The sequence below is a fragment of the Takifugu flavidus genome, chromosome 3 (assembly GCF_003711565.1).
Source record: "Takifugu flavidus isolate HTHZ2018 chromosome 3, ASM371156v2, whole genome shotgun sequence".
Classification (NCBI taxonomy): domain Eukaryota; kingdom Metazoa; phylum Chordata; class Actinopteri; order Tetraodontiformes; family Tetraodontidae; genus Takifugu; species Takifugu flavidus.
The window spans coordinates 12,083,975-12,111,932 of record NC_079522.1 but is presented as its reverse complement, the minus strand read 5'-3'; the positions used below and the strand labels follow the sequence as shown (position 1 = coordinate 12,111,932).

The window sequence follows — 27,958 nt, the reverse complement described above, 5'->3', positions numbered from 1 at the left end:
GTCTTGTCTCTTTTTTCGCGTGTGCTCACGTGTGCCAGCGCCAGCGCTGCCCAGACCTTTGAAACCCAGCTGTGTTAATCATGGTTTATGTGTGGGAGACATCAAACCTCCCTCCACTTCCCCTACCCCACCCGCTGGGTTACACACAGCCTCACAAACCCACGCAAACACGCAGGGATCTCTGAAGGGCACCTTCACCGCAGCCCCTTCATTTCCAAGTCCGACCCCGGGCGATCCGTTATCCGCCGCGCTTTATTGGGAGGAAGAATTCCGACCCATTCCTCTCCCATTACCGACGGCCACGTTACATTTTTATAATGTAGCGGTGGGTAATATTTAACCAATGTCCCGGTAAATCGCTGCGTAACGACGGCAGCGGCTCTGCGCTTCAGCAAGGTCTCGGGGAAAGATGGCCACTCGATTTTATCACCTCTTCACGCGGAATTTAGTAGATACTCAACATAAACTCTTCCGCGTCTTGAAGCTCAGAATTCCTCAAACCATTAGCCCACTTGCAGCTAAGCTAGAAAAGGAAACTCAACTCAAAGGAAGCATGTTGAAGGCTGCATACCACTTTTTGCCATAAGGGTATTTAGGACCAGACTCTCCAGAGCAGCGAGGCTCATCGTTCTTTAAGCGCTGGCCTCCGCAACACATGCAACACATGCAACACATGCAACACATGCAACACATGCAACACATGCAACACATGCAACACATGCAACACATGCAACACATGCAACACATGCAACACATGCAAAGCCCTCCGGTCTTCATCCCGCTCTCCTGCCCAGTGTCACATCTGACAATCTGCTGATTCAGCCTCAAAGGAGGTGCACGTGGAGACGACTTCCCTGCTGATCATTGCAGTCGTGCTAAAGAAGCAGAAAGAAAAGGAGGTGCGCGTCTACTGCCAGCACAGATGCAAGTTCCTCTATTCTGTTACTTTTGGGGCCTAATAACCAAACCCACAGACCGTAAACCTTTCCCAGTTTTCCCGCTCAGATGTCACTGCGCGCGTCTCATTGATGAGCTGGTTGAAAATTGACACGGCCCGTCAGATTAACGTCCGCCCCAGCTTGGAGTCGGGCTGCAGCGCAGCCCCACAGATAGCGGCCAGCACGGCTCATGCCGGCCAGAACTGGTTTAGCGGATGAATCGTCTCGGCCCTGAAAGGCAGTAAGCTGACATAACGACAAATAAAGACACTTGGAAGAAAACCTCCTCGGCCGATCGTCTGCTGCTGGAAGCCGATTCTCCACGCCCGAGACTGATGGCTGCGTGCATGTTGCACGGCGCGTCCTCATTCACGCCACAGCTTGCGTCACAGTCTGAGGGAATCAAACACGGCTGGCTCCGAAGACAGCATCATTTTCATTTCACGACCGAGCCTCAGCAGCTACCCACAGACCTGAGGGAGTAAAAAAAAAGAAAAGAAATCAATGCTTTGTGATGGGTAAAAAAGGCACATCCGTGCCTAATTATTAACATCAAGTCAATGATTGCAGGCGGTCAGAAGCAGTTTTATTGCAAACACAAGGGGATGAATAACATCTCTAACATATTAGCTAACTGTTTATTCAGCAGGACAGTAGCGAGTGCTTATGCTCACTAATCCCCGGTCCCGCAGGGGCCTGGTTGATGAAGATTGACGCATAAAAACCACCTTCACCACACACACACACACACACACACACACACACACACACACACACACACACACACTTCCCTTATACTCTCCTCTTTATCCAGCATCTCAGTGCACGGTCACGCCTGGTACAGCGTGAGCTCTCTGTGCGTTAGAGGACAGAAAAAAGGGAAGAAGAAGAAAAACTCCTCTTTTGATCAGCGGATGCTGTCTGCCTGCTGTTCTCCTCCACCCCGCGTCAGGGCTGAGGCAGTTGTTGATGCGAGATGAGAATAATGTGGCAGAAAGCAGTGGCAGCATGTTCAGGGCGACAGATGATTTATTTAACCACAATTGGGGTTCGGTTTACTGCGGCTTTTGGCTCTCGTTCACAGCTCTACAGATGATTTGACTCACTTTCTCACCTCTGTCGACGTGTTGTTTTACCTCTAGCTTATCCCAGTCTCACACTTTCAGTTAGCAGTGGCCACTCATTCACAGACTGTGGGTTGGAAACCGTTTCCATCCAGTTTTCCGCCAAAGGCACCTGGCTGATATCCATCTAATATGTGGTCCAACGACTTGGATGGGAATGTGTCAGTTGTCACCTTTTTACACATGGACCTCGCTGACGTCGGCCCCGGTGGCACGGAGGCCAAAAGTTCAGCATCGTACTGCTAAAACAGCTCACGGAAGCTCACTTCCTCCGGACTTTTGTCACGGGCAGCGGTGCCAAAGCTGAATCCATCCCTTCGTTGTTGTGGGCTAATTTTCCTGGACATTCTGACCCTGAGCTGTTGAATCAGGACACAATTTCGCCATCCATCAGGGATGTCTTGCAGTTCAGTTTTGTGTTTTCCACCTTCTCTTCCTCTCCTCTCCCGTCGTCTGGCAGCTGCTCACTCGCTTCCCTCCATAATTCCCGGGTCTGGTGGTCTTGATTGATGCTGAGTGCACCGTCCCCAGATGTGCCCGTTCGTGCTTGTGCAGTCATTTTGTTTAGGGAAACCTAGTTAATTAGAGGCAGCAACAGCAGTTGAGTGTGTCTGTGTGACGGTGCACGAGTTTCTCCATCTGCCTGATAATAAATGTTAAGAGTGCTGGGGGAGTGCGGCCGCGTCTGCCTCTGGTAAAGTGACGACCATAGATGAGCCGTGTATATTTCCACTCCATCAGGTGAGACCTCTTTCATCTCTCCTCACTTATTTCCCTCCCTTGCTTTTATCCTACACTCACTCTTTCATCGCTGCCCAGCGCATTGATGTCCCAGATACCGATCAGCCTGCTCTGCAGGTGGATACAGAAGGAGAATCTTTTGTCTGATCACAGAAGCACTGAAACTTATTTTAAGCACGCCAACACAGACGCCTCGGTTTTCCTATCTTTGTACGATCCGTAGCAGATAAAACCAATCTTTATCCTCATAAAACGAGCAGCGGAGGAATGACTTTTTTCCCGCTGCAGTAGCTGCAGAGTACACAGTGCCATCTAATGAGGGTCCTGAAACCACCACACATGCACTTCAGAGTCCAATTTTCTGACAGAGATAAACCCAACCGTGGGAGGGGCGCGCGCTCCAAATCATCGCATCTTACCAGAAAATGAAAAGCTTTGTCCGAACGAGCGTGTTTAGCAGTTGGATCAGGTAGATGGGATATAAAACTCAAGCCCTCTGAGCCCACCGGGATCATTTCCTTCTCAGATGCTGGAGCAGTGCTCAGCTGTAGCCACAACGCACACTGATAGCAGGACCGGCTAATTGGGCGGAGACCTGCTGGTCAAAATCCTCGTGGCGCCCTTCGATCCAGACCCGGGCAACAAACTCCACGTGCGAATCCATCACAAAGGCATCAGAAATGTCTTCCTGCTCCTAATCACAGAGCTGCAGGAGTATGAAGATTTAGCCTCTGGCAGGTACCGCAGCACCTGCTGTGCTTTAGTTAGCTCTGCTGACGAAATCTAGGTCTGCATTTACTAATGAGAAATCAATGTGTGCACAGCGAGAGCCCCCCGAGGGCCCCTCACTCCTGTGGTGTCATTCTTTAATACCCCCCACGCACACATTCTTTATGTCCTGCTCCTCTTATTCTTTTCTGTTCTCACCTTGCAGCCTTTTTTTGATATATTTCTGAGAACGTATCGCGATAAACATCGTATGTCTTCCTTTGACATAAATATCAAAGCGCTATATTTTCCTTTCAGGCTTATTTTGGGGCAGAGGGTTGAGGGAGTGTGTGTTTTAGGTGTTTCCTGAGCCATGTCTAGATGCTACGAGTGTCGACGGCACCCATCCTGCTATCTCCACCCAGAACTGGATCTCTGGAGGGTTTTTTTACTTTCACTGAAACAAATCACGTGACTGTCTGAAGCAGGCTCCTGCTTTTGAAACGCTGTTGAACCAGAATACAACAGAGTCAACTCCCGTTTCCAGATGCTGCAGAACATGTCAGGGAGAACTCACGTGATGGATCGGAGTCACTTTCTCGCAGGAGCCACATGCTAGCCAGAATCGTGGATTCATTTTTACACCTCCAAGAAAATCATCTGATTGTTACTCTTGTTAGGAAATGAATTAAAATCACCTCCTCTCTCTTTTTTTCTAGGTAAGTCACTTCCTGTCTCCTGGTCTGACGGCCGAAAGGTTCCCAGCGATGATCACGAGTAATGTATGGCTCATTTGTTACGGTTCGCTGCAATTATGGATCAGCGTTGCAGGTTATTGGGACTTTAAAAACCATTTGGCTCAAAGTTTTGCTGAAGAGTTTTCTGTTTGGCCAGGGCCGCCCACTAGGGTGCCCAACTCCCATGGGGAGGCCATTCACACCATCCCCAATGTGCTAATTCCTATAATGGTTTAAGCCAAATTATTCCACAATCACCCAGTAAACAGAAAGAGATAAATTAATCTTTTTGAGAATGACTGGATTTCAATGGATTCAGGAGCATTTTAGCTGATTTTGATGAATTTACTGGGTTCCACTCCTCACATTAGGTGTAAATTTGAAGGTCATTAAAGTCACCAGAAATTGAATCCAAGAAAAATCTCATTAGTATTGGATAAATCTGTAGATTATGTCTGTACTATGTTGCATAAATTTGTGTGTGGCTAAATTCTGAGTGTCCAGAATATCGAGCAGTTCACCTGGTGAATAGTTAAAGAACTGTGGGAAATGTGAGTTGTGCTGCTGTATTTTCCTGCATAATTCCTGGGGTTCCTGGAGACTTTTCCTCCAGGTCCCCGTTCTTCACATTAATGCATCGCAACTTAAACCATCATGTGCCAAAATCATTTTAGAATTTCAGGAAGGAGCCAGAGAAATAGAGATTCCTCTGTGTAGATGGAAGACAAGAGGAATGCCCTTCCCTGCATTTCCATCAGCCATTCATGAAGGCTGCCAGTTTTAAGCCTTCTTTAAACCTGCTAGTCTGTTTACGTTGTTTACGGAGTTTTCTCTTCCGCTCTTGCAAGTGTGAGCTCTGAACACATGGCATAAACACGCAGGACCTTGCTGTGGTCCATTCTTTTTTTTTAGATCATTAGCTACGCGGCATTAACTGCTAGCTTTGGCTGCCCCCGCTGATGTTGCCATCAAAGTGGGGTCATTGTAGCCCGGGTTACTGCAAAAGTGCCATCAATAAAGTATTAAACCCATTTGCTCCTTTTTCAATCTACTTGGATATGAGGTTCATTGGACTTGGACGGTTGTAAATGATCGCCGCCGGCCTCGAGTCCTGGCTGGTCACAGGCGTTTACCTATTTCCTTTGAAAGGTGAATGTTCCATGCTCCATTTGGGAAGTTAATGAGGCTCTGGGTCACTGTCAGTCACATTTACAGTCTGATTCTTGGCTCTCCTGGCTTTTACATTGGAGAGGCATCACATAAGGACTTGAGGAACATCTGCCTAAACACTGAAACACATCTATTTTTTTACATTGTCTCATTTTTGGAGCTAAGCAGCTGGGCTGAATTCAATTTTGCTCACTTTCTGCAAGCTGGACTTGTTCTCAGTGATGGTGTTCAAGAATGCTTTGTTTTCTCTTTTCACCTATGGGTTTCTCACAGCCTGTGGACCCTCCCCACCCCCCCAGGAGCTGCAATTATTATTTTTCATGATGAAAAGTGTGCCATTTTTATCAAAAGGAACCAAAGGTTTCGGTCCCGGGAGGGTGTACCCATGTGAAAGCTTCAGTGTTTGGTACTAAATATTTTCCATTTGTTCCTGATTTCCAGAGGAAGATCTTTGCTAATGTTAGTGTCACCTTGACCCTTTTTTCCTATCAACAAAGGTCTGCATCTGAGAAAAACGTACCCTTCTTCCGTTTTTCTTTCTCTTTTATTCATTTGTTGTTTGTATCCTTTCACCAAAAAACAATGGATTGACATTCACCTTTATGCACTTGTTCATGACTCTACATTTCCATGGCTGCACCATTCAAGCGCCTTTGCTGATCCCACCACCTCCTTCGCACCATCACCATCGGGCTGACATTTGTGGGAGTGAATGGAATCGCTCAGCGGATGAAATTGGGTTTGGAAATTCAAGTTCCCCCACAGGGTGAAATAAGTTGTGAATGTTATATTCTGTACCCAAAGAAAAATTACATTCCCCACAGTTGACATTAAACAAATTGGCAAGTCCAATGGCTTCCTTTAGCACCAACCATCTCTTTCGTCCAGCCGTTTCTTTTCCTCCAGTCCTCTCTCTATTGTGACACGGCAACTGAACATCAAATATTTGAAATTACAACAGAAATCCACTCAAATATGGCAAATAAATGAGAAAATAATGGAAAGTTTCAAGAAAATCACAGTTTTAGAAGTTAAATGACTGAAGATCGGGGTGTTATCAAAGCTATCAGTTATCAAAGGGGGACAAAATGTGCTCTTTCTTTGATCTGCCTTTCTTTCCCCCCGCCTCTGGTTAAAAAAAAAAAAAGAAAAAAGGTTGATAATACAGATTTAGCCGAAAAGGCCATTTTAAATGCGCCAAGGGAATATTCCAGACTGCTTCCCTTCTGGACATCAAATTCTAAAGTTAACTTCAATGCTTTACGAACAGTTCAGGCTGAGGGTGCAATGGAGGATAAAGTATATTAAAAAAAAGCCCGAGAGGAGAAAATTGATTTAGAGTCAGAGCTTTGGTGCAAATCGGATAACATTTTGTGAATGCTGTGGCCGAAAACTTGCAAAGCCACCGAGTGACCCGGGAGATGTTCCTGCAGCAGCTGGAAGTGAAGCTGTCTTCTGAGAAACCCCTTTATAAGCAAGTTGAGAATAATTAAACGTTTGGACCAAAAGCCTAATTATATTATTCATCTGCAAGTGAAATGTAAATCGTATGACTCACCGGCCCCTCGAGCATCAGAAATATGTTAATATTTGCGCAGAGTTCATGTTTCTAGATCTGGAGTTCAAATCTATTGTTTTAAATTTCAGTCAAGTTCTTCTACTTCTGGTGTTTGGACAACTCTTATGCCTTAAATTGCGTGTCTGGTTATGTAAATTGGCCCTTTGACACCTCTGTGTGTGGACAGATGGCCGCAGTTGGCCGCCATTCAAGGATGATCTCAGACCTTGATTGTGGTTGGGCTTGTTCTTCAGAGACGTCCAATCTATTTGGTTTCTCCTCTCTGTTTATTTGATCTCTTTACATCATCCTTGCTGGAGCACATTTGCTGGGAATTCTCACCGACTCTGTGAAGTGTGTTGTCAGACATCACGGAGCTTCAAGTCTGCGATATTTTAATGTCCAGTGGAGAGAGCACTTCTGTGTTTCTGAGTTGAAATGACAGAAATCACTTTCTCAAACAAGCATAAAGACATGCTTGATTTGGCAACAACATTTGAAAAACTGCTGTATCAAATGAAGGAACATCACCATTTCATGAGGAGCTAGTTTCCAATTCTCTTTCAGCCTCTGTCAACACCTTCGTGAAATTTCCAGACCAGAAAAGGATTTTTTTTCGTGAGTTGCCCTCCAGCTAGCATGTGAATTATGAGAGCGATCCCTCTTGGCTCACTATCTCCGAACCATGTCTAGACATCAAACATGCTGAGGAGCAAACTCGCATGTTCTGCCACTCGGCGGTCCCGCAAATATCAAGAGAGCTGGACCTCAGTCATGATACTCCCTCTCTTTGCCAGTTTTTAGCAGCAGTGTACATTAACTCAAAGTCAAAGAGGGGAAACGGGGGAAGTAAAGCTCAGCTGCCCCCCAAGGACAAGAAAGAGCTGAGGTGTGAGGGGAGAGATGGAGGAATGACAGGAGTTGAAATTAAAAAAGAAAGACGGAAAGATGAACGGGTAACGTGGGGAAGAAATTCTGCGTCATCCTTGCCTAATGCACGGCTGCTGTGGCAGCGGGACATGTGAGGAATGGCCCATCATTCCCAGTTCCTGGGCAGTAATCAGGTGATGAATCAGCGCTATCACCTGGAATGGTCGTAAAAAATTGTAGCTATCAATCCAGTGTCGCCAATGAACCAATAAGTGGTTCATTTTCACCTGTCCAAAAGTGTGAAGGAGTTCAGTCTTTACAATTCAAGCCACAGTCGATTTTATCTCCTTTCAGACATTTTGACGTACCTTCTGGAGGCTGCTCTCTCCCTCCCAAATCTCCCTAAACAAAACATTTTGTACAGTAATAGCATTAGCAATAGGGGGTCTATCAGACAGCATATGAAAAATAATGTGAACCGGTTTCATTTTAAAATAATAGAATAAAGAGAAATATTTACCTTTGCTGCAACCTGCCACTAGAGGGCCTTGTTTTCTCATTTTTGAGAAGCACTTAAATGCCATGAAAAGCTCCTCTCACTGTTATGTTAATCTGTCCTGTTGCCTTCCACAGACCTCCCCCTCTCTCTCTCTCTCCTGTTTCCTCCAGTGTTCATAACTTCAATATATTTATGAACCTACTGCACCTGGAGCCACTGTTGGCACTCAAACATCTTCTGTTTTCTTCAGAGAATGAGACAAATATTGTCTTTCATAAGTCCTTGGAGGCCTGCAGCTCTCCTCTCCTCTCTGACATTGGCTCCCAGAGGAGCTTACAGGGTCCACTCATAAAAGAACAAGTGTGGCCGTCCATATCTTTGACAGCTGCACCCGCTGAGCAAAGACACACAGATTACACTTGTCACAGCGGCCTCACATGAAACGCTACCTCGATGTGACCCGCAGATACCCGGGAACAAACCTCGTACCCAGCCTCCCAAAATAAATCTGCACGCCTTCCAGCGTTCTCTGGGGTCGCATCCACTTGAGGGTATCACAGTGAAAGTAAGAGATGCCCAAAAATAAACAGCTGAACGTGCCAGGAAGTGCTCTCGCTGTGCGCGTGTGTGCCTTTAGCTAAAATACTTGGCCACGGTCCAGTCTTTGTGAGTGACCGCGGAGCCGTGTTTGTGCAATTTTGGTGGATATCTGGAGGAAGAGATGGCTGCATCCCTCCACCCCACTTCATCCCTCTTCGTGCATTCACGATCTCCCTCGTTTTCTTTACCCTCCCGCCCCGTAATTACTGACTCCCTTTCCCATTTTTTCTCTATTTGCAAGGTCACTTCCCTCCCATTGTGCTCCTCCCGAGTCCCGCTAAAAAGACTCGTTCACACCAGTTATGAGGCTTTTGTAAATATTTTTTGCATGCTTTCGGCTGTGTGTCACATCATTTTCACTCGCTGGGTAATTCACTGGGGGATTATCATGTGGTTTGATAACGTCCTTGATGTGGAGAGATGCAGCCAGCCTGTGGACATTCACATATCCCCTTATTCCATTAAAGCCATTTAAATCTTCGTATTCTGGCTTATTTTCTGCTATAATCTCTTTCTTCAAGATCGTGTATTTCATAGGTTCCTCAACATTTCTGGCCTGTGTACAAAATCAACATAAAAAGATGTCAACATTGTGATGTTTTCTCAGTTAACTTGACAAAAAACAAACTTTTACAAGACACACAAACGTGTGCCTGACTCCAAGGTCGGAAGAACACATGAAGATAATGCAGTTGGAAACAACCCATGCTAGTCATTTACTAAATTCCTTTTCATTTTAACAAGCCACCAAATTCATATTTTCAGAGGAGAATTTTTCAACTGTAAGCTCACGGCTATCTAGTGTAGCAAAGTTAGTCAATGTGTCGCTCAAATTGAGTCCAGTGGACATCAAGCAGTTTGAACCTCAGATGTTCAAGAAAACGTCAGTCACACATTCTACCATGCTCCACAACCTTTTGGGCAGGGTATTAATTTCTAAATATTGGATATTTGCTCCACTACTCCCTTCACAGAAATAAGCCTCTTTTGAACATCATGCTGTTCTGGTGAGCTCTCCAATTAAAGACTATATGTCAAAATTATCCTGTTGTCCTCTTGTCCACCTGGACAACAGGATGATTTTGCTACAGAGTTTAACACACTTCTGTCATCCATTTTTGGATCCTCTACTTAAACAACCCCAGCTTATCTGTCACTGATCAGGTCTTTCGACCTATCACCAATCTCCACTCCTCCTACTCACAGATGCCATTCTTGCTTGGAGCTGCTCTTCAGACACCTCACTGGGGCTTGATAGCTGAAGTCTCGGCCCCCTACCCTACTTTTAGAAACCCTAGGAACTACAAGTAAGCCTGTGTTTTGAGAGTGCAGCACTCTGGTCAGATGATAAGGAGTTATAAGTTCACTTAAATAAGAGGATGCAAGTCATGTACAGCCTTCTATGTGGCGAGTAGGATTTTAAAATCTACTACACGTTTTAGAGGAAGCCAATGCAGAGAAGCCAATACTGGACCGATGTGGTCCCTTCTCCTGGTTTTAGTCAGCACCTCTGGTAGAATCTTTTTCGACTTGTGTGGGCAAGTGAATTGCAGTAATCGAGCCTAGAAGAAGTAAATGCATGGGTTAATCTTTTTGCATAACTTTGGGACAGAAAGTGTCAAACTTTAGCAATGTTGTGCAGGTGATAAAAGGCAGATCTTGAAATGTGCTTGACACCAAGATTCTTTACACTTGAACTGGGGGCCATGTTAATGCTACCCAGCAAGGCCACATCCATAGGAAATATATTCCTAAGGGTTTGAACCTAGTATAATAACTGCAGTTTTATCTGCTCAACCAGGCTTTTATATCTTTGAGGCAGACCTGGAGGGTCAGGACCTGATCTGTTTGGCCTGCCTCTCGATAAATATAATTGGGTGTCATCAGCATAAGAATGGAAGTTTATTAAATGCCTCGTGATTATACTACTGAGTGATATATAAAATAAACACAACTGGACGTAAGTAAGAATGATCTGATTGGTAAGATCCAAATGAATTTAAGTAGTTTTTCTATTCTCAGTAAGAGAATGTGATGGTCAACTGTGTCAAAAGCAGTGCTGGGGTCTCACAGCACAAGAGCAGACATCAGGACAGGTTTGAAATGCTGACTGAAAGTCCTAAAAAAGTCTAAACCTTTGACACGTAGTCGTCCAACTACGTGCCCAGTGCACTCCATCCCAGACACCCTCTTACAGACAGTATCTCCCACCCTTCACTTATCATCCACATTCAAAGAGGCTCAACTGACACCTCTGCACAAGAAACCCTCCCTCACTCTGATCCAAGTGGAAAACCGTTGTCTGGTCTTGCTTCTCCTCTTCCCATCAAAGACCATTGAGCGAGTGGTTCCGAAGCAAATTGCTGACTTCCTGTCAAGGAACCTCCTCCTTGACTGGCAGTGAACTTTCCTGGTTTCAATCTAACCTATCCAGATGTTTATTCACGGTGTCACGTTAAGGTCAGCTTTCAGCTAATCAGCAGCTCCCCACTGGGGTCCCTCAAGGATCAGTGGTGTGCAAACCCAGCATGCCACCCAGCTGCCGCTTCCAGCCATGGTGATCTTGCGCATTGACTGCTGCAATAAAGCTCTAACGGGCATGTGTTGAAGCCGCTTTGGATGGTCAAGAATGCAGTGGTGCATCTGGTCTCCAACCAATTGAAGTGGGCCCAGTGGGCCTACCCCCACTGCTGATCGAGAACCGCTTACTACATGTAGCTGCCCACATTAATTTCAAGTCACTTATGCTGAGCTACAGAAAGCTAACGGGATCTACTCCCTCTTACTTGCACAATCCAGACTATCACATACCCTGTTTCCCAGTGGTGGAACGACATCCTGAGCTCTGTCAGAGAGGGCACAACCCCCTCTTCCTTCAAAACGGTCCTGAAGACACAGGAGCACCTGCTCTCCTAACAGCACTTATCTTCCTCCTGCCATCTCTACTCACATCCACTCTCCTTGTCTCCTGTTTGTATCCCTCTTCACTCCCTCTCCATAGAGCTGCTCCGTTTGTTGATAGCAGCACTTATGCTATAGTCTAGGACTGTAACGTAATATTTTATTCTCATTAGTCACAATTGCATAGTGGCTTGATTGTGTTTCTCACTGTAAGTCAGACAAAAGCATTTGCTAAATGACTAAAATATGAATGACATTTTAATTGAATAACATAACCACAACAGGTTTAAACTCTAGTCAAGGATTGTGATGGGAAATGTTATTCTAGAGAATAAAGTCAGATTATTACTATTTATTATTATTTATTTATTATCATATTTGACCGTTGTCCTGTAACAATGCTGTCTTCTCTCCCTTAGTTATTATTTCGACTCCATTTGTGCGGCCATGCCTGTATTCTCCTCTTCCGCACTATGTTCTTTGGCTTCACAGGGGCTCGCTAAATGCACTGGCAAACTGTGTCGAGCGGAGAATTCTCGGGGAGTACTTGAGATTGGTTGATAGATAGATTTCACACTCTGGTGATTCACTCTTCATACCGGCTTTACACCAGTTGTGGTGTTTTGTCAAGGAGCGTATCAGGTGATTATTCCACTTGGCTAACGCTGGGGAGGAGGCCAGGGGTGGCGCAGGGTACAGTAGGGGAGGATGGAAAAGGTTATGCTGGAGGAAATGTGTAAGCTCATTTGGATCTGAATGTGGGGAAGCAATGATGGAGGAGAAAGCCATGACCACCCCCGTGGCATGCTAATTTCATTTAGCATTACGCGGTTAGGCAGTAATAACATGGCTGATTGCTGTAGCTGATTGGCGCCAGCTGTACGTTAAAATATTCCGTGAACACAACTCATTGTGCTCCTTTAAGAAAACCTTTTCATCACTCTTTAACCATCATGTGGTGTGAAATAATATTTTAAGAAACACTCATCGTGCTTGCAAAATGCACAAAACTACACGAAGCTTGTCATTTTTTCTAGATTAGACTGCTGTCTTTGTTCATCTTTCACAGGTAGCTTTCCTTTTTATTGCTGTTGTGTCAGACGTGCAAGTCATTTGTTTGGGACATATGTGACATGCGTCAGTGGTGTACTTCCGTCTTCATCAGAGGTGTCACGAGGTGCCGATGAGGCGCACATCAACTAATGGTTACTGATTACTGTTCGATACTGCCTGCCTTTCAGAGGTCGTCGCTCCCTCGTCCCCTTTCATAGCCAAGTTGGAGCACTTCTAATTTCTACTGCTTCCATGGTCCAGCGTTGGTGTCTGTTATTTTTTAACTATTCTCTTACGGCTTTGGTCTTTTCCCAGTTAATGATGTGATTTTCTTGTTTATGTGATCTGATTTTGGCGATCTCTCTTTCCCTGGTCTTGATGTTCTTTTCTTGTTGCATTTAATGAGCGTCCTGGTTCTCCGATGTATATAAGAGAGACATGGTGTCTTGTACATAACCTTGGACTGTTTTGTTCTAGTTGTTTCTTTGGGATGCACTGTTTGAGTTTAATGGAAGGTTTGGTGAGCTGTGGGTTGTCCCACTGTCCTCTCAGCCATCAGCAGGAGGGTCCCCCTACATGAGCCTGGTCCTGCTCAAGGTTTCTTCCTGTTAAAGAGGAGTTTTTCCTTGCCACTGTTGCTTGTTGGGGGTCAGGCCCTGGGATTCTGGAAAGCGCCTGGAGACAATTTTGATTGTAACAGACGCATTATAAATAAAGAGGAATTTATGAATGCATTAGGGCATAATTTAGGCATTCTCTCTGGTTTTCTGGACTCAACCTCATGGATGCTGTAGAGACATTGTCTGTGTTTCCTGCCTGTCTTTTTTGAGCAAGAATTGTCTAAAATTTGTGTTTTAATTGCATTTCAAGGTTATTGATTGTGTTTGTTGTGCATCAGACATGTACTTTGACCAAAGCTCTCTGAATTCTGTTGATCATCCCTTCCACATTATAGGTCTGGATCGGGTTCTTCATGTTTAGGGTGGTTGGTATAAATCCTTCATCGTGGCAGCGGCGATGAAATGTAAAACGTGATTTTGTTAGCATCCCCATTGTAGCTCAAGTTTCTCCAGTTGGCAAAGCTTTTTAATACATTTTTGTCCAAAATTTTCACACAACAGATTTTTTCAATGGCTTTGATGTAACGTACACATCAGCTGATGGTTACTGAGGTGGGATCAACCTGACTAACTGAATATTTCTGTTGACCTTGTTTTTTGTTCGCCTTTTTCGTTTCCAAAAATCATGCGAATCAAAAGAATCACGGTGCCGTGAGTGAAGCAGCAACGGCGAAGGAGAACCCAGTCAGTCGTCAGGAGACGGCGAACTGGACAAGTGACAGATTAGAATCATGAGATTTGAGTTCTGTCATGAAATGTGTTCCCCTCCAATCCGACTTCACATGAAGCCCGTTGTATCCTTACCTCCGCCTTTGACCTTCTTCACCTCGGCTGAAGTCTGCCTGCGGCGAGCTGCGGCCTCACAGCAATTATCTGGAGAATTGCAGTTGTCTGTGAACGACCCTCCCCAACCTCACTTGGGTGTGTGAGTGTGTGTCCAGAAGTCGAAAAGCCGGGTGTTGTGAGTGTTGGTTGATGCAGTCAAAGCTGGCTCCTGGGGTTGACCTGGTGATGTCATCAGCACCACCCCCCCTCCCCCCCAACCCCCATCAGTTTAACTTGACAGGAGCTGATGGCTGGATTTGTGAGTCTGTGCGCATGTAATCAAAGAAAAAGTTGTCAAAAATAACACATGGAAACTACACTCACCAGGGATGAATGGCACGGTTGTAGCGCTTGAGTAAACCTGAAGGGATAAAGTTGTTTCTCCTCGTTTAGTTCCTCGCTGGACTAAGAGGAGCTGCTGCTGAGCTCCCTCGCCGCCTCCCCCCACCTTTGTCTCTCCCTCCCTCACCTGCACCCCGGTCCACCGGCGTCGTGTGCGATATTACAGCAGGAGCGCAGTCGTGTGTTAGCATTGATCTTGTTGAACGTTTGACTCAATCGGGCGTGATGAGGCAGCGGAGCGGGGGAGTGCTTGGTGTGGCGCTTTCCTGTGTTTCGGTGGGAACTATTTGCGCATGATTTGTACGATGCGGCAGGATGTTACAGAGAAGCACGAGGTTTGGGCGTGACTGGTCGACCTCGCTGTTGTTAGGGGAACCAGCCCTGGGCGTCGGCCTCACGCTTGAAGGAACCCCAGATGGTTCTGAGTAGCTGTAAAAACAATCTTCTTCCTCATGTTTGAGCAGAAATGGTCCAGTTGGTGACACTCATGAAAGAATTTCACCATCCAGCCCGCTGGTCCTGCGCAGGTCGACGGTGGGGGCTGATAACCATTTTGGAGTGGTTGGAGCAGGTTGTTTATCTCTAACCAGGAGCACAATCATCACACTGCAGTCTGAACTCAGGTTATTTCTTCCGTGGCCATTTTGCTGTGTAACACGCTGTGATCGGCCCAGTTCTCCCAGTTGATGAGATAAAATTCCATCTTGACAGTAAGGAATGCTCGCTGCTCCCCGTAAGTGCTCTCTGCACTGTCAAAACATGGCTAGCACGCTTTCGGAGAGGAAACCATCTGCAAACGTATCTGCTCAGTGTGTTTTTAGCTGCTGCGGCTGTGTCGTCTACACGTCCGTGTTTATGCTGTCAAAAAACACACGGCAATTAACGCAAAAACCAACTTGAAACGCTCCTTAAAACCCGCTGATAGATCCAGGCAATTGGAGATAAAAGCTAGTGAATTTTTGGCACTAGTTTTTTGTGTGTGGTGTTGGGTCCCAGGGGCGGTGCTGCGGCCTTTCCCCTTCTCCGCCGCCGCCACTGCTGTGCACAGAGCGTAACCTCGGGGATGCTCTCACAAAGAGAGTGACTAATGAATGTGGAAAATGAGAATACCAGTTTGATGAACTCTGTTACTCAATTAGTGCAATTAATTTTCCTGTGGCGCCGCTAAGTAAAATGGAGTCACGGATGATCAAGTAACTGTTTCGCTATCTCACTTTTAGGCAGCGTGTGTGTAAGCGAGAGAGAGTTGGAGATTTGTGTGTTTGAGACTGAAAAAGGAAATTGTATTGTTGCTTGTTGGTTGCACAAGCGTGTTTTTTTTTTCACCTTATCTTTTCTGGGCTAACAGCGCTCATATCTGATTTACTCTGCAGCGAGTGACAAATCCACACGGAGAGCTGAGGAGCCTCCGTGAAAGGTCGATGCTCTTTCATATTTTTGAAATGAAGCGATAAGAAAGAACGGAATAAACTGTGTTTGATAGAAAGACAAATTAACAGTATCTGCTGCAGGGAATCTTTCAGTCTGCCGCGTTATGAAACAGTTTCTCTATTAAAAGAAAGCCTGTAAATAAATGGCTTTAGCTGGGTAATCAAGGCAAATTCTTGGTTATCGGTGGTGAAACAGCGAACGCCAGTTTGGTTTGAAGCAGCTTTGACTGATACAAGACTTTTAGCCGCGCAGCTTCAAATTCTCGTCAACCGTGCACGAGGGCTGCACCAAAACTTCAAAATGGGCTCATTTTTATGCAAATGAGAGGATGTGGCGAGGATTCATGCTTCAGTTTTTCTGGTATCAGTAGTTTATTGATTTGGTACAACGTGCACCATCTTTGTGCATTTCATCCTCGGCAACACCTTCTTGAAAAAAACTCCACTTTGTAATGAAAAAAATGTCTATATTTTAGTGTTTAAAAACCAGATGTGAGCTGGCAGCGAGCTGCCTCCTGTCAACGCTCCTCACATTGACTGATCAGGAATGAGCTATTAGCTTGAGGACATGTGGTTTTAAAATTTTATTCAGGATTTTTAGCCTTTGTCAAGCAGCATGGTGTTATGCTAATTGGTTTGCTCAGTGTTGATCTTCCATCGCTCTAAGAACTTTGGTTTCTATTTGAGTTAATGCTATTATGCTAAATCCTGTTGTGTGGTTCTGCAAAAGATGCTGACCTAACGTTGTTTTTAAAAAAAATATTCACATGGGGACATGAGCAATTAGTTTAGGCTCCTGTGTGTTTAATTACACCTTCATTTTAAAGTCATATTGTATTGTCTGGAATATTAATGATCAGTCATTGCTGACACATCATGAAATGGGCTTAATTGCAGGGTTTTGTTTTTTAAACGTAGTTCCTGCCTCTAATCATGTTTAAAACATTAAAAACATCTCTTTGGCACCCACTTTCCACTCAGATCATGTTTTCCTGAAGGCAGTTGGCTGGTCCAGCCTCGCGCTGCCCTCTCAGACCTGTTACCACGCAACCCCGTCAAAGTGCTTTGCATAGGAGGGCCAACAGGCGGGTGCCCGGCAAGCCCGCAGATGGTGGGGCGGTCAGAACAGGCTGTGAGAATGGTACCCCTCGCTGCGTGCACAGATTCACACTCACCGTGTTGTCGACTGTTGCTTTGTGTGCTAACAGCCAGGAAGGCTCAACTCCCACTCGGTGTGCGTGCTGACAGGCTAATTATTGTGAGTCATGTTGTGGCTGTTAGAAGATGCTCTCTGGCCCGTGGTCTCCGGGTACCTGCAACACTGGATGATGTCATGTTTTATCTGGGGGCTACGCGCCGTTTCGGATGCAGAAGTTGTGGTAATTAAGCGGAATGTGACAGGAAAATGTGTCAAATCTCGTTTCATCTGTGAGCTAGCGCGTTGTCGGCGTCGTTCCGTAGCAATGGAGCGCCACGCTGGGGTCTGGAGCGGCAGGTTGCTGCTTTGCCGTGCGGGGCTGTGGTTGGCAGGCAGCAGTGACAGTCGTCCTGCTGGTGCACAAGCTGCTCCTCCTGGTGAACCTGCAGGTGTGCCCAGGCTGCCCCCCCCCCCATTCTTGAAGTATTCTTTAGCCCTCTGTCTACCTCCTCCGTGATCCAGTGACTTTGATTGCCTTTCAGCGACGCTTCCTTCCCGATCTGATTTGTCTTTGTTCCTTCCACCTCATCCTTCTTTAAGAGGCTTTGTGAAGACAATCCCAGCCGGCACTTTAATTTACCCACATTTTAGCTTTAATGGCCGCTTTTATTAACCAGCTCACCTCAGCTGAACTGAACCGGAACGCAGCAAAATGACACCGTTGAGGTTTGATTTGCGGGATTTGCAGCCTGTTTCGATGGTTTCAGTCACCCCCCCCCCCCCCCCCCCCCACCGTGTTACCTTGGGTTTCCTCCCACCTCCCAAAAACATGCAGTTCGATTGGACATAGACTGCAGCCCGACAACACAAAAAACAACATTTCACTGCCTGGTTTGAAGCATTATTTCATTCTCATTCTACACCAGAACCTTTGGATCCTCAGAGGGTTTATTGTCATTCCTATAACACTTTAACACTTTCCATTTAACATGAAGCTGCATAATTAGTAAAACGCCAGCCTTCATTGTGATGCCCGCTCACTGCCACAGCTGTAGGCAGCTTGTTACCAAATCCCACCAGCTAACGTGCGTCAAATGTTGCGCCGCAGAAGACAATAGTAAGATAACATCTAGTATAGAGGATTTATTTGCAGATCATTCTGCCTCCACTGTTGTTTGATGTTTATTTACGACTTTGCGCTCATTAAATGATGTTAACTGTGTGGTGTTTATTCTGCTTCAGCAGAGGTCTGACATTTAGAGCACTGCTGCAGGTCTCTTTTTAAGTCCCTTGCCTTTTCGCTACCCTTCTCCTCCTTTTAGTAACTTATCCACCCAATGGGAATTGTGTGTGTGTGTGTGTGTGTGTGCATGCACACTCAAGAGGTCCTGAGGTTTTGTTCTTTATAGGGGATTGCTTATCTGTGTGATTTACAGTTCAGTACTGAGCAAAAGAGTGGCGGAAGAGGCATGGCATCAATCCACAGCCACCTTGAGAGTGTGTGTGTGTGTGTGTGTGTGTGTGTGTGTGTGTGTGTGTGTGTGTGTGTGTAAGAAGACTGCATTTCAATAAACTTTGCCTCTTCCTCTCTGTGTCCTAATTGTCAAGCTGAAAAACAGATGGCGGTATGTGTCCATGAGGACACACACACACACACCACACACACACACACACATATACACACACCTTCATACATATATTACAGTACCACAGTCCCCCACAAGTAATGAATAATGTTATGCAGCATTATTGCGTTGGACCCTTGTTTTTGGATGCAGGCTGTCTCCTTCAATATGTCGTCCCGACTCTCCTCGCACCAGCGATCGGTTAAGGGACCCGGCCCCCGTTGGTGGTGTTCCTCAGCTCAGCGCTTGCCGTGCATGTCTACACCTCCACGTCATCGTGCATCGGCACAGGCACGATGGATGTGCCGCAGAAATCATTTATTCGGTTGCAGTTTGGAGCGACCAGAGATTCCCAACGCTTCCCTGAATTCCTGCATGAGCGGCAGGAAATGAAACGCGGATCAATCACAGCTGTCGTGATGAGGGTCAGAGCACCCACGTGATGCGCCCATGCCCCCTTTCTAGCTAAGGTGCACTCTCTGAGCTGTGGTTTATGTCAGAAGTGTAACTCCTCCTTCGGATGGTTAGCTCGGCTAGTTCCTCCAGGTCTGAAATAAACTTGATATTAATTTCATTGTTTATGTGAATGAAGTGCAGCAGAGAGCCACACAGGGCTCCTGCAGGATGTTGCTTCCTCTGGCACTTTCACTGAAAAACTGTGGGTGCTATGATTTGTTTATTTATTTTCCGGAGTGCGTGTTTACTCGTGGTGTGCAGCCGCCCGAGTGTGCGCTTTTGGCAACCGGCTGCTGCCTTTAGTTTCAGAAGCGTTTCATTCGGAGCCAGATGAAATCCCTCCCGCCTCTACGGCAGCGATCAGACAGCATATCATGCAGCCGTTGCCGCGGGCTAAGACAGTCACTCGCACAGACACAGACACAGGTGGGATTTTGCTGTGTGTGTGTGTGTGTGGTGTGTGTGTGTGTGTAGTCTGCAACATGGCTGAGGGCTTTATTACTCATTCCCAGTCGTATGTGCTTTTATAAGCATCATCCTGGAGAGGAAAAGCACGCGGGAAGGACAGAAACGCTAAAGAAGATAAATTGGAAGACAGGCAGAGTAAATGAAGGCTAAAAGCAGGCTAATATAGACATTACGTTAAAAAGTGTTGTTTTTTTTATCCAGAGGGGCGTTCTCGAGGGCTAAGTGTACAAGGATGTGCACTCTGTGGCACGCTAATAAACCACTGACATCAGAAAAACCAAAGGCGGGTGCCTTGCCACGTCCCCTCATGGCGTAAAAATGAACCTGCGTTGGAGTTTTAGCGTGGCAATTGATGGGAACGTGACGCCACGCGGCTCCTGCCTGCCCGGCTAACCTCAGCCATCAATCAAAGTTTGCCCCCTTTTTATCGAGTCAATCGCAGCAATGAGAAAACTTTGTACAACTGCAACATAATTGCGTCTAATCAGCGACCCGCAGAGAGAAAAGAGCAGCCTGCCAGCGTGGAGCTGCTTTTCCACTCCTCTTTGACGTCACCCCTGTGATTCCCCCCCCCCCCCCCCCGAAACCCTTCAGGTGTGAGTGGTTGGGCCGGTGCAGGTATACAGACCAGCTCTGTGAGCATCTGCTTTCATATTTGTGTGCAGGTCTGACCTTGATGTGCAAGGACCCGGCTGCTCGTTTTTCCGCTAATTAGTTTGTTTATCGTCCGCTTCCAAAGGCCTCTCTGTCGCACACCTATCAACACGCGCACTCGACGTGCACGTGTGTGTGAGAGCGCCTCGTGCGTAATGGCGGGCGGCAGGTAGAGAGGTGATGGATTGCCTGATTAGTGGTCTGGCAGGGCTCGGCTCGCAGATGGGTGGTTAGGTGTGGGCATCTGGCTCTGACGTGCACGCGCATGGCTGCGTGCAGAGGCGCGCGCACGGATCTTTAAATTAAAGATCTCTCTGTCAACTACTGTCCCCTGTTTTTTCCTTCTTTTTCTTTCCGTTGTCCTCCTGTCCCTTGCCCCCCCCTGCTGATGCCTTTCTCATTAGTCAGGGTAATTGGCAGCGAAGGGGAACAGATTAGGCTGTTTACGCACCCGGATGTTTACATGTTTACACACACATGCATGTACACACACAGGAGGTACTCCTGAAACGCACCAACGTGCCCCCCCCCCCCCCCCCCTCCCCCACAGAGATCCGTGAACGGTGAGTCTTGGTCAGTTTATCATTGATCAACGAGTATGTGGGACGGTGCATCCATACCGGACCACTGGTGTCTCCGGGAGTCACCATCCAAAACGGGAAACGCCCCCCCCCCCCCCCACCTAAAAAAACCATTCATAAACTTCCATCTTGAGTCACCCCTGCGCCAGCCCCTTCCAGAAAGTTGGAGCCGGGGCTTTGCTGATCTCGCACCTGATTTCCGCTCCGTTGACATGCAATTTAATTCCATATGTGTTCCCGTGTCCGACCTGCAGGTGCTTGTGCAGTCGGCCGAACTGCTGACGTGACACAACTGTGTTTTTTTCCTTTTCCTTTTTTTGATTCACTGTTTCCTATCAGTGAATTTCCTACCAGCACTGGAGGCAGCCGGCTGACAGCGCGGCTGTGAAGGGGGGGTGTTGCAATGCAGATTGTAACATTTGATAGGCACCCCGGCGTTTCCATCCCCCCCTTGATGATAATGCCATGTGTCGTGGGCTTATTTAGGCTCAAAGTAATATCATTTGTAGCATTTTCCGCTTTGCTCTGCCTTTGCTCCATAAAGCTAATTACAGTGCCAGGCTTTGGGATTGGGAAGGGCAAAGAGGGGAGAAAGAGGGTGGGGGGAAGCGAGTAAACAGGGGCTAATGACATTTTAAGGGCGGGGAACCACTTAAATTTATTATAATACAAAGCTAATGTGCACACCTTCAGCCTGAATGGTACGTGTGTAGCATGAAGTAGACAGATAGACGGATGGACAGACAGACAGATAATTGCGAGCCATTTTGAATTCTCTTTAGGGTAATTTAATCAAGAGCACGCCGGGCCCTTATTCACTTAATTAAACCTCAGTGCAAAGATGTAATAGAATAAAGTCCGCGTCTCTCAAAACTGGGATAAAAACGCAGTTTCCGAGTTCTGACGTCTCGTCCTCCGAAAGGATTAACAATCAAACTCATAATGACCCAGACATAAACCGAGAGCTCCTGGAAAACTGGGACTCGGTAATACCCAAGGTGAGGACAAAACTGTCATAAATGGGGCTGTGATTTAAAGGCACTCTGTTTTTTTGGGAGGACACACACGTCGGCTTCAGAGAGGACCATGAATTATTTCACTTTCCCTCGTTCGGCACCTTCTGATCTGATTATTTCTTCTGCCAGGCGAGGCGCCGTTGGACTTACATGTGCAGTGTCGCGCGTACCGACTCCATACACGTGTTCCCAGCTCTTCCCCGATCTCCACAGACAGGTTTTTGTGTAAACAACACGGAGAAAATGGGTGAAGCGTCCAGAGAGATGAAGGAGCGTGTTCATCTGCCTGTCGCCCCTCACCGCCGCGGCGAATAATACATCTGTCGCGGTGCTACTGCGCGCGTGTGAGCGTGTGTGTGTGAGTGTGAGCGTGTGTGAGTGTGTGTGAGAAACAGAGAGCGAGAGCGAGAGAGAGAGAGAGCTGGTCTGTTTGTATTTCAGTCGTTTCCCCCATCAGACGCTGATGCTATCACATTTTTGCAAGTCTGGCCTGAAATGTCATTAAAGAAGCTGTTTTGTTAATCTTTGACATTTCTATTTCAGCCATGTCACATCTCAAATCACAGCAGATGTTTTTTTAATCACCTTTAACTGCTAAAACCACCGGTCAGCAGATATAATAACCCAGATCTGTGCCTCTCGGTGGCACCTGCGCGCCTCCACAGCCACGTCGAAGTTTGATATTTTGATTTTTAGTTTGGCTTCCGCGGCGGCGGGCCTTCTCCGACATCAGCAGCGGCGAAGCTGCCACTCGCAGATATTAATGTCGACATTTTGAACGGCTCCGTGATGAATGAGACACGAACTGAGGACAAGACGGCGTCTGTGGGAACTCTGAAACAATTTCATCTCTGCGCGCGTTTCATCACCAGTGATGTGCATTAATCTATTATTTGGTATCTCTGTCGTTGGTCTCTAGGACACCCGTGATGTAACCACAAAGCCTGTTCAGCACGTTGACTCAATTATTGATGCATCATCAGTGCGTATAAGCTAACGGCGTATAAGCTAACGGCCGACTTCAGTCAAACCCAAACCCAGTGGCTGAGGCCTCAGTGATGGCTGTAATATGAGATATCCAAGAGTTTTGGACAACTCTCTTGTTATAATGCCATTAAAGTTCTTCTGTCCAGTGGAACAGGACATCCCGCCGCCCCTGCCTCGTCCCCTCAAGGTCGGAGACTCCTCTGAGGAAGAGTTGGGATGCAGAGCGCTCATCTCCCCTTGGCTTTGCTCCTCCTCCTCCTCCTCCCTGCCTCATCGCCCTAATCCCCCTCTTCTGCTCCTCTCTGCCTCCTCCTTTTCTTCCCTTCTCCTGCACACTCCATTGCTTTTCATCTGGTCCGTGCACCTGATCCAAGGCTGACATTCGTGGGGGGAGTCAAGGTGCTTTTCTCTGTTCACTAATGTTACAAAAAGCAAAAAAAAAAACCAAAGGCCAAACCCCCCCAACAACAAGCTGTGTTTGTGCTGTTGATTGAAATTCAGGGCTGCTGTTGATAGCAGAAATCAACAGTTTGCCCATTTCTTTCAAGGCAACTGATTCGGAAAAACGACTGACAACTGAGGACGCCGCCCTCTGCCTGAATGAAGGCTGCCTGGCTGTATTTGGGCAGCCTGAGAGAGACCGTGTGGAACCGTCTGTGGTTTTAATGTCTGATTACTGCAAATGCACAGGGAGTTTTTATGCTTTGGCAGTCCCACGGGTCAAAAAATGGAGCCGCTTTCCAACATTTCAGCACCCGTCTCCAGTAATGTATGATGATGTATTTGTGTCTGCCACTTAATAGCACAGGGTTATGAAGCGATTCAACAATTCTTCCTAAGTGCAGTTTCTGTCACAGGAGTGTTCTGTTAAGCAGACATTTTCAATTTGCTTCCAAGTTTCAACTGACACTTCTAAAACTTACTCTTCAGTGCATTTTATAACAATGGCTTTGTCATTTCTCTTCTCTAAAAGGCAAATAAATGTCATTTTGTGACAGTGTCGTGTCAGAACTTCCCCATTTCCATTACTCATAACAAAAAATGTTCGCTTTTTAACCATTTCTGATGCGTCGGCGAAGGATTCTGTTCAGCCGTGATACATACGTGGGTCCTGACTGTGTAGACAGGTGGATCCGGCCCCCCCTCACCGTGGCGATAAAAAGGTCTTCAGCTTTAGTCGTGGGGCTGGTTACATGTGAAGAGGAAAATCTGCCAGCGACACAGCAGAAAAGTGGATCCTGAGCACCTTCAGAAGCAACTGAACCAACCGAACAAGAGAATTATAAATCTGCATGGTTTGATTTCCTCAGTCTGGCCTGTAATGAGATTCTAATGAGCGCGAGGGTTGAAGGCTAGATTGGTTTGCTTTGGCTTGTTTTCTTCATTTTGCTTTGATTGTGAGCGTTTCCTCATTAGAACTTTAATGAAACCACGCGCATTCTTCAAAGCGACCGCTCCAATCGCAGCGTTTGCAGTTGTGCTGTGTTATATGGTCAACAACGGTTGCTATGGCAGCAAAGCATGTTGGCGTGTACATTTGGACGACTTTGCTAATTGCTAAGACCTTGGTTGTGTCTGTGGAATGCTGCGCTGTGGTCATGGCGACAGGTCATCGGTACATGTTCAGAGAATCACACACGTCTCAGTGATGCTTTAGAAGCACGTTACAAACTCGAAACTGGTGAGTTCTGTCGTTTTTGCTAGAAAACAACCTCTGATTGGGCCAGCTGTCTTCCCAAAAATCGCTTTATCTTTCTCTGGGCTTAAGTGTTCTTCCCAGACCTTGGCTGGGGCCTGGAGGAGTCCCTGAGAATCAAGACCTTGCCTTGATCTTGTTTACTTAGTATTCAATCAGAGTGGAGAAGTGAGGAGGGTGAGTGAGGAAGAAGGGAAGAAAGGAGGGCAAGAAGAAAAGACAGAGCAGGGAAAAGGTGCCTAACTGACCCCTTCCTACCTGCTCTGCTCCCTGACTCTCCAAAGAGTTTCCTTCCTTTAGTAACTTTTCAAAGGCGGCAGTAATGACCTTTGAAGCCGCCATCAAAAATAAGTGTTTTCGTGTCCTTTTCCCGTTTTTGCCTGGCTGAATGCTGGAAGGGTTCAGGAGAGAAAGACCAGCCAGGAAATAAGGAAGCACGTTTCTCCTTGAAGATCAGTTTGGCATCGTTGCCTTTGAGGTATTGTTATCTCAACATTTTCCCTTTTAATCCTTTTTGTTCCCTTGTCACTCTTCTCGAGGAGGAACAACTGGAATTTTCTTCTCCTTTGTTGAATCCAGCCTTCCTGAAATTCCCAAGAAGCTCCGTCATTGGCCGTCAAACCGTCTATTGCGTGTCCTTCTTTCAAGCGACAAAGCCTTTGTCACATGTGCTCCTGTGTTTTGAATTTGATCATCTGGGACAATCTGGCCGCTCCTTTGTCATGGTGAGGAGACACCCACCATGTTGACTCTGCAATTAGCTGCCGTCTCCGGGAATCTCACACCTTTCAATCTGCATGAGTCTCGCTGTCAATCTGAGCTTGAATCTGGGCTCCGGTAGCTGGCAGGTCCTGATGCTAACGCGGGCCACGTGCTTGTCCGCTGTAGTGACGGTTCTGGTAGAAAGAGAACATCAACCTGGGAAGGCTGACGATAACAAATGCACCAGAACCAGAAAATACAAGCTGGCTCACCTTCACACGCTACCAGTTTGCCGCTAATTAACGTGTTTAGCTTTTTGTTTTGGTCCGTGATGGAACAGACCATTCAGAAATGGACCGGTACTCGGTCACGTGGCCAGCTGTGTTTATAAATGAATTACTTTCCTCACACACACGAACCGAAACGGGAACAGAGGCCCATCAACGCAATCTATTCGATTACAGCGGCTTCGCTCTGTGCTATTCCCTTCTCCTTTTCTTAACAACAGACTGAATATCCTTGAGTGAATAGAGGACAGTCAATCTCATTCCTGGGAGCCTTTTGTCACCTGTGCAGATCCAGACGCAGACGGTCCCCCTCGGCATCACAATGCGGGGGCCTCCGAGGCGGCAGCGCTAAGCGTTGCCTTCAACAACATGACTTGGCCTTTACCAGAGCTGCTTCTTCGGTTCAGATTCGAAGGCAAAGAATTTTCTTGGCGCCAAAAGACGTTTGAAGGAAGAGCTGGTGGAGCACGAACCGGATCTCTGATCAAACTAGACCCAGTCAGTTTTATAGTGAGCCGGGAAAATGTACAGCATCATAATCACCGATGACATAGTTGATGTTTAAGATGTTCAGATGTGAAGGGAGGGGACTGCCCCCCCCCCCCCCTCCGCGGCTGATGTAGGGTGATGTTGGTTCTCGGTCCTTTCGCCCCTTCCCGATTCACAAAGACTTTTCAGCTCTTGCTCAAAACTTTCCTTCATTTGTACAAACTGTTGGAGAATTAGGGGCGTTTAACCTGCGCCTCAGACGTGATCCTGAGGGTCGTGGACCATCCTGACACTGTGTGTGTGCCACCAGGACAGATGTGAGAGTCAAAGTGGAATAAAAAGCCCTTCAAGAGCTTAAAAGATGTTCAGTTATCATGAAGTCCAACACTTTGGATGGAGACTGAGGTCTCTTTTGTTGGACGCCTGATTAACCCAAGGTTGTAGGCTTCCATCACACACACTTCAGACAACAGTAGGTGATGAACACAGACTAGTAAATAATAAACAAAAACATCACATAATGAGACTTTGTTCTGATGATCTATTTTACGTTTTAGTTCCCATTTATTTCTGCGTTTTGAGAACCGCGCTTAAACCGTGTCGGCACCTTATGACTCCGCTGTTTAACTTTGGTTAATGACTTTTCATCTTCGCTTCGCTGCTTTCTTTAATTACCTTTTCCCACCATAACTGTGATTATCAAATGGGATCGTTCCTCCCAAGATAGTGGATGTTATTGCTTTGCATGGCTCCTTTTTAAACAGTCAACATGGAGCTTTGTTGTTTCACGGTGATTTATGAGGTGATTTATGATAACAAAGCACTACGTCCTGTGTTGCCCCCCCCCCCCCCCCTTGCCCCCAGACACCTGAGAAAAAGGCGGAAACAAGCGTAGGAGATGTTTGTCTTTTGAACTTCATAGGAGTGAGGTGCTTTTAAAACGCTCCCAGGTGCCTATTTTTCTTAGATCTGAGGAGGAAGGATGAGGGAGGGGGCAGGAGAGGGGTGAAGGAAGAGAGGTGGAGGTGGAGAAGAGCAGAAAAAGTGCTGGAAGAACAGAAGCACAAGAGTGCGAAAGAGCAAGAGTGTCCCGCCGAGGGTGGAATTGTTAGCCGCCGCTTTTTATGTTTTAGAGGAAGTGGATTGATTTTCCCTTCTGTAGCCCTTCTGTCTCACTAGCTCTCCTTACCGAGGTTGATGCTAGCAAAGTCTTTTTAAGCAGAGCTGCCGCGCTTGGAAACCAGAAGTCCAACCAAGAGGCCAAATGTTTGGAGGCGGCTGTGCAACAAGGCCATTAAGGAAGAGCAGGGCGGTGCATTTACTATGGAATATGTGCTGGAAGCTTTCCAAGTAAACAACATTAACTTCAGCTTTGTTGGTAGTTGCTTGCTCATCTCAAACACTAATGTGAAGTTATTAAACAGCAGGAGTCACTTGCGCGCCGCCCCATTTATGGCCTCTATCACCTTCCTATGGGACAGAAGTGGACCCGTTTGTCTGAGTCACACACGCTGGCCCTCCCGATGCAAACATTAACCATGAAGGAAAGATCTTTCTGCCGGGGAATAGCGAAGGTCACAGGTGAAGGTCAAAAGAGTTGTGAGCTACAATGCAGCCATTTCAAATTAAGAGGAAGACGAAATGCTGCCACAGAATGGGCCCGGAATAAATCTGGAGCTGTAAAACCGGCTCTGTCCGTACTGCCCACCCTCATAAATCGGCATCGCCCTGCCACCAGCGCCT

General features: G+C 46.6%; 1 protein-coding gene and 1 long non-coding RNA gene across 4 annotated transcripts in view; one reads left to right on the top strand and one right to left on the bottom strand.

Annotated features, from left to right (window-relative positions):
- Nucleotides 1–27,958, top strand: part of LOC130522539 (receptor tyrosine-protein kinase erbB-4-like) — a 161,769-nt gene that overhangs the window by 34,780 nt on the left and 99,031 nt on the right. The gene's annotated exons all lie outside the window — the stretch shown is intronic.
- On the bottom strand, nt 242–15,241 carry LOC130522540 (uncharacterized). Its single transcript, XR_008949645.1, has 3 exons — nt 14,669–15,241; nt 708–1,411; nt 242–644 (listed from the first exon to the last, which is right to left on the bottom strand). It is a non-coding gene; the product is annotated as an uncharacterized LOC130522540 (long non-coding RNA).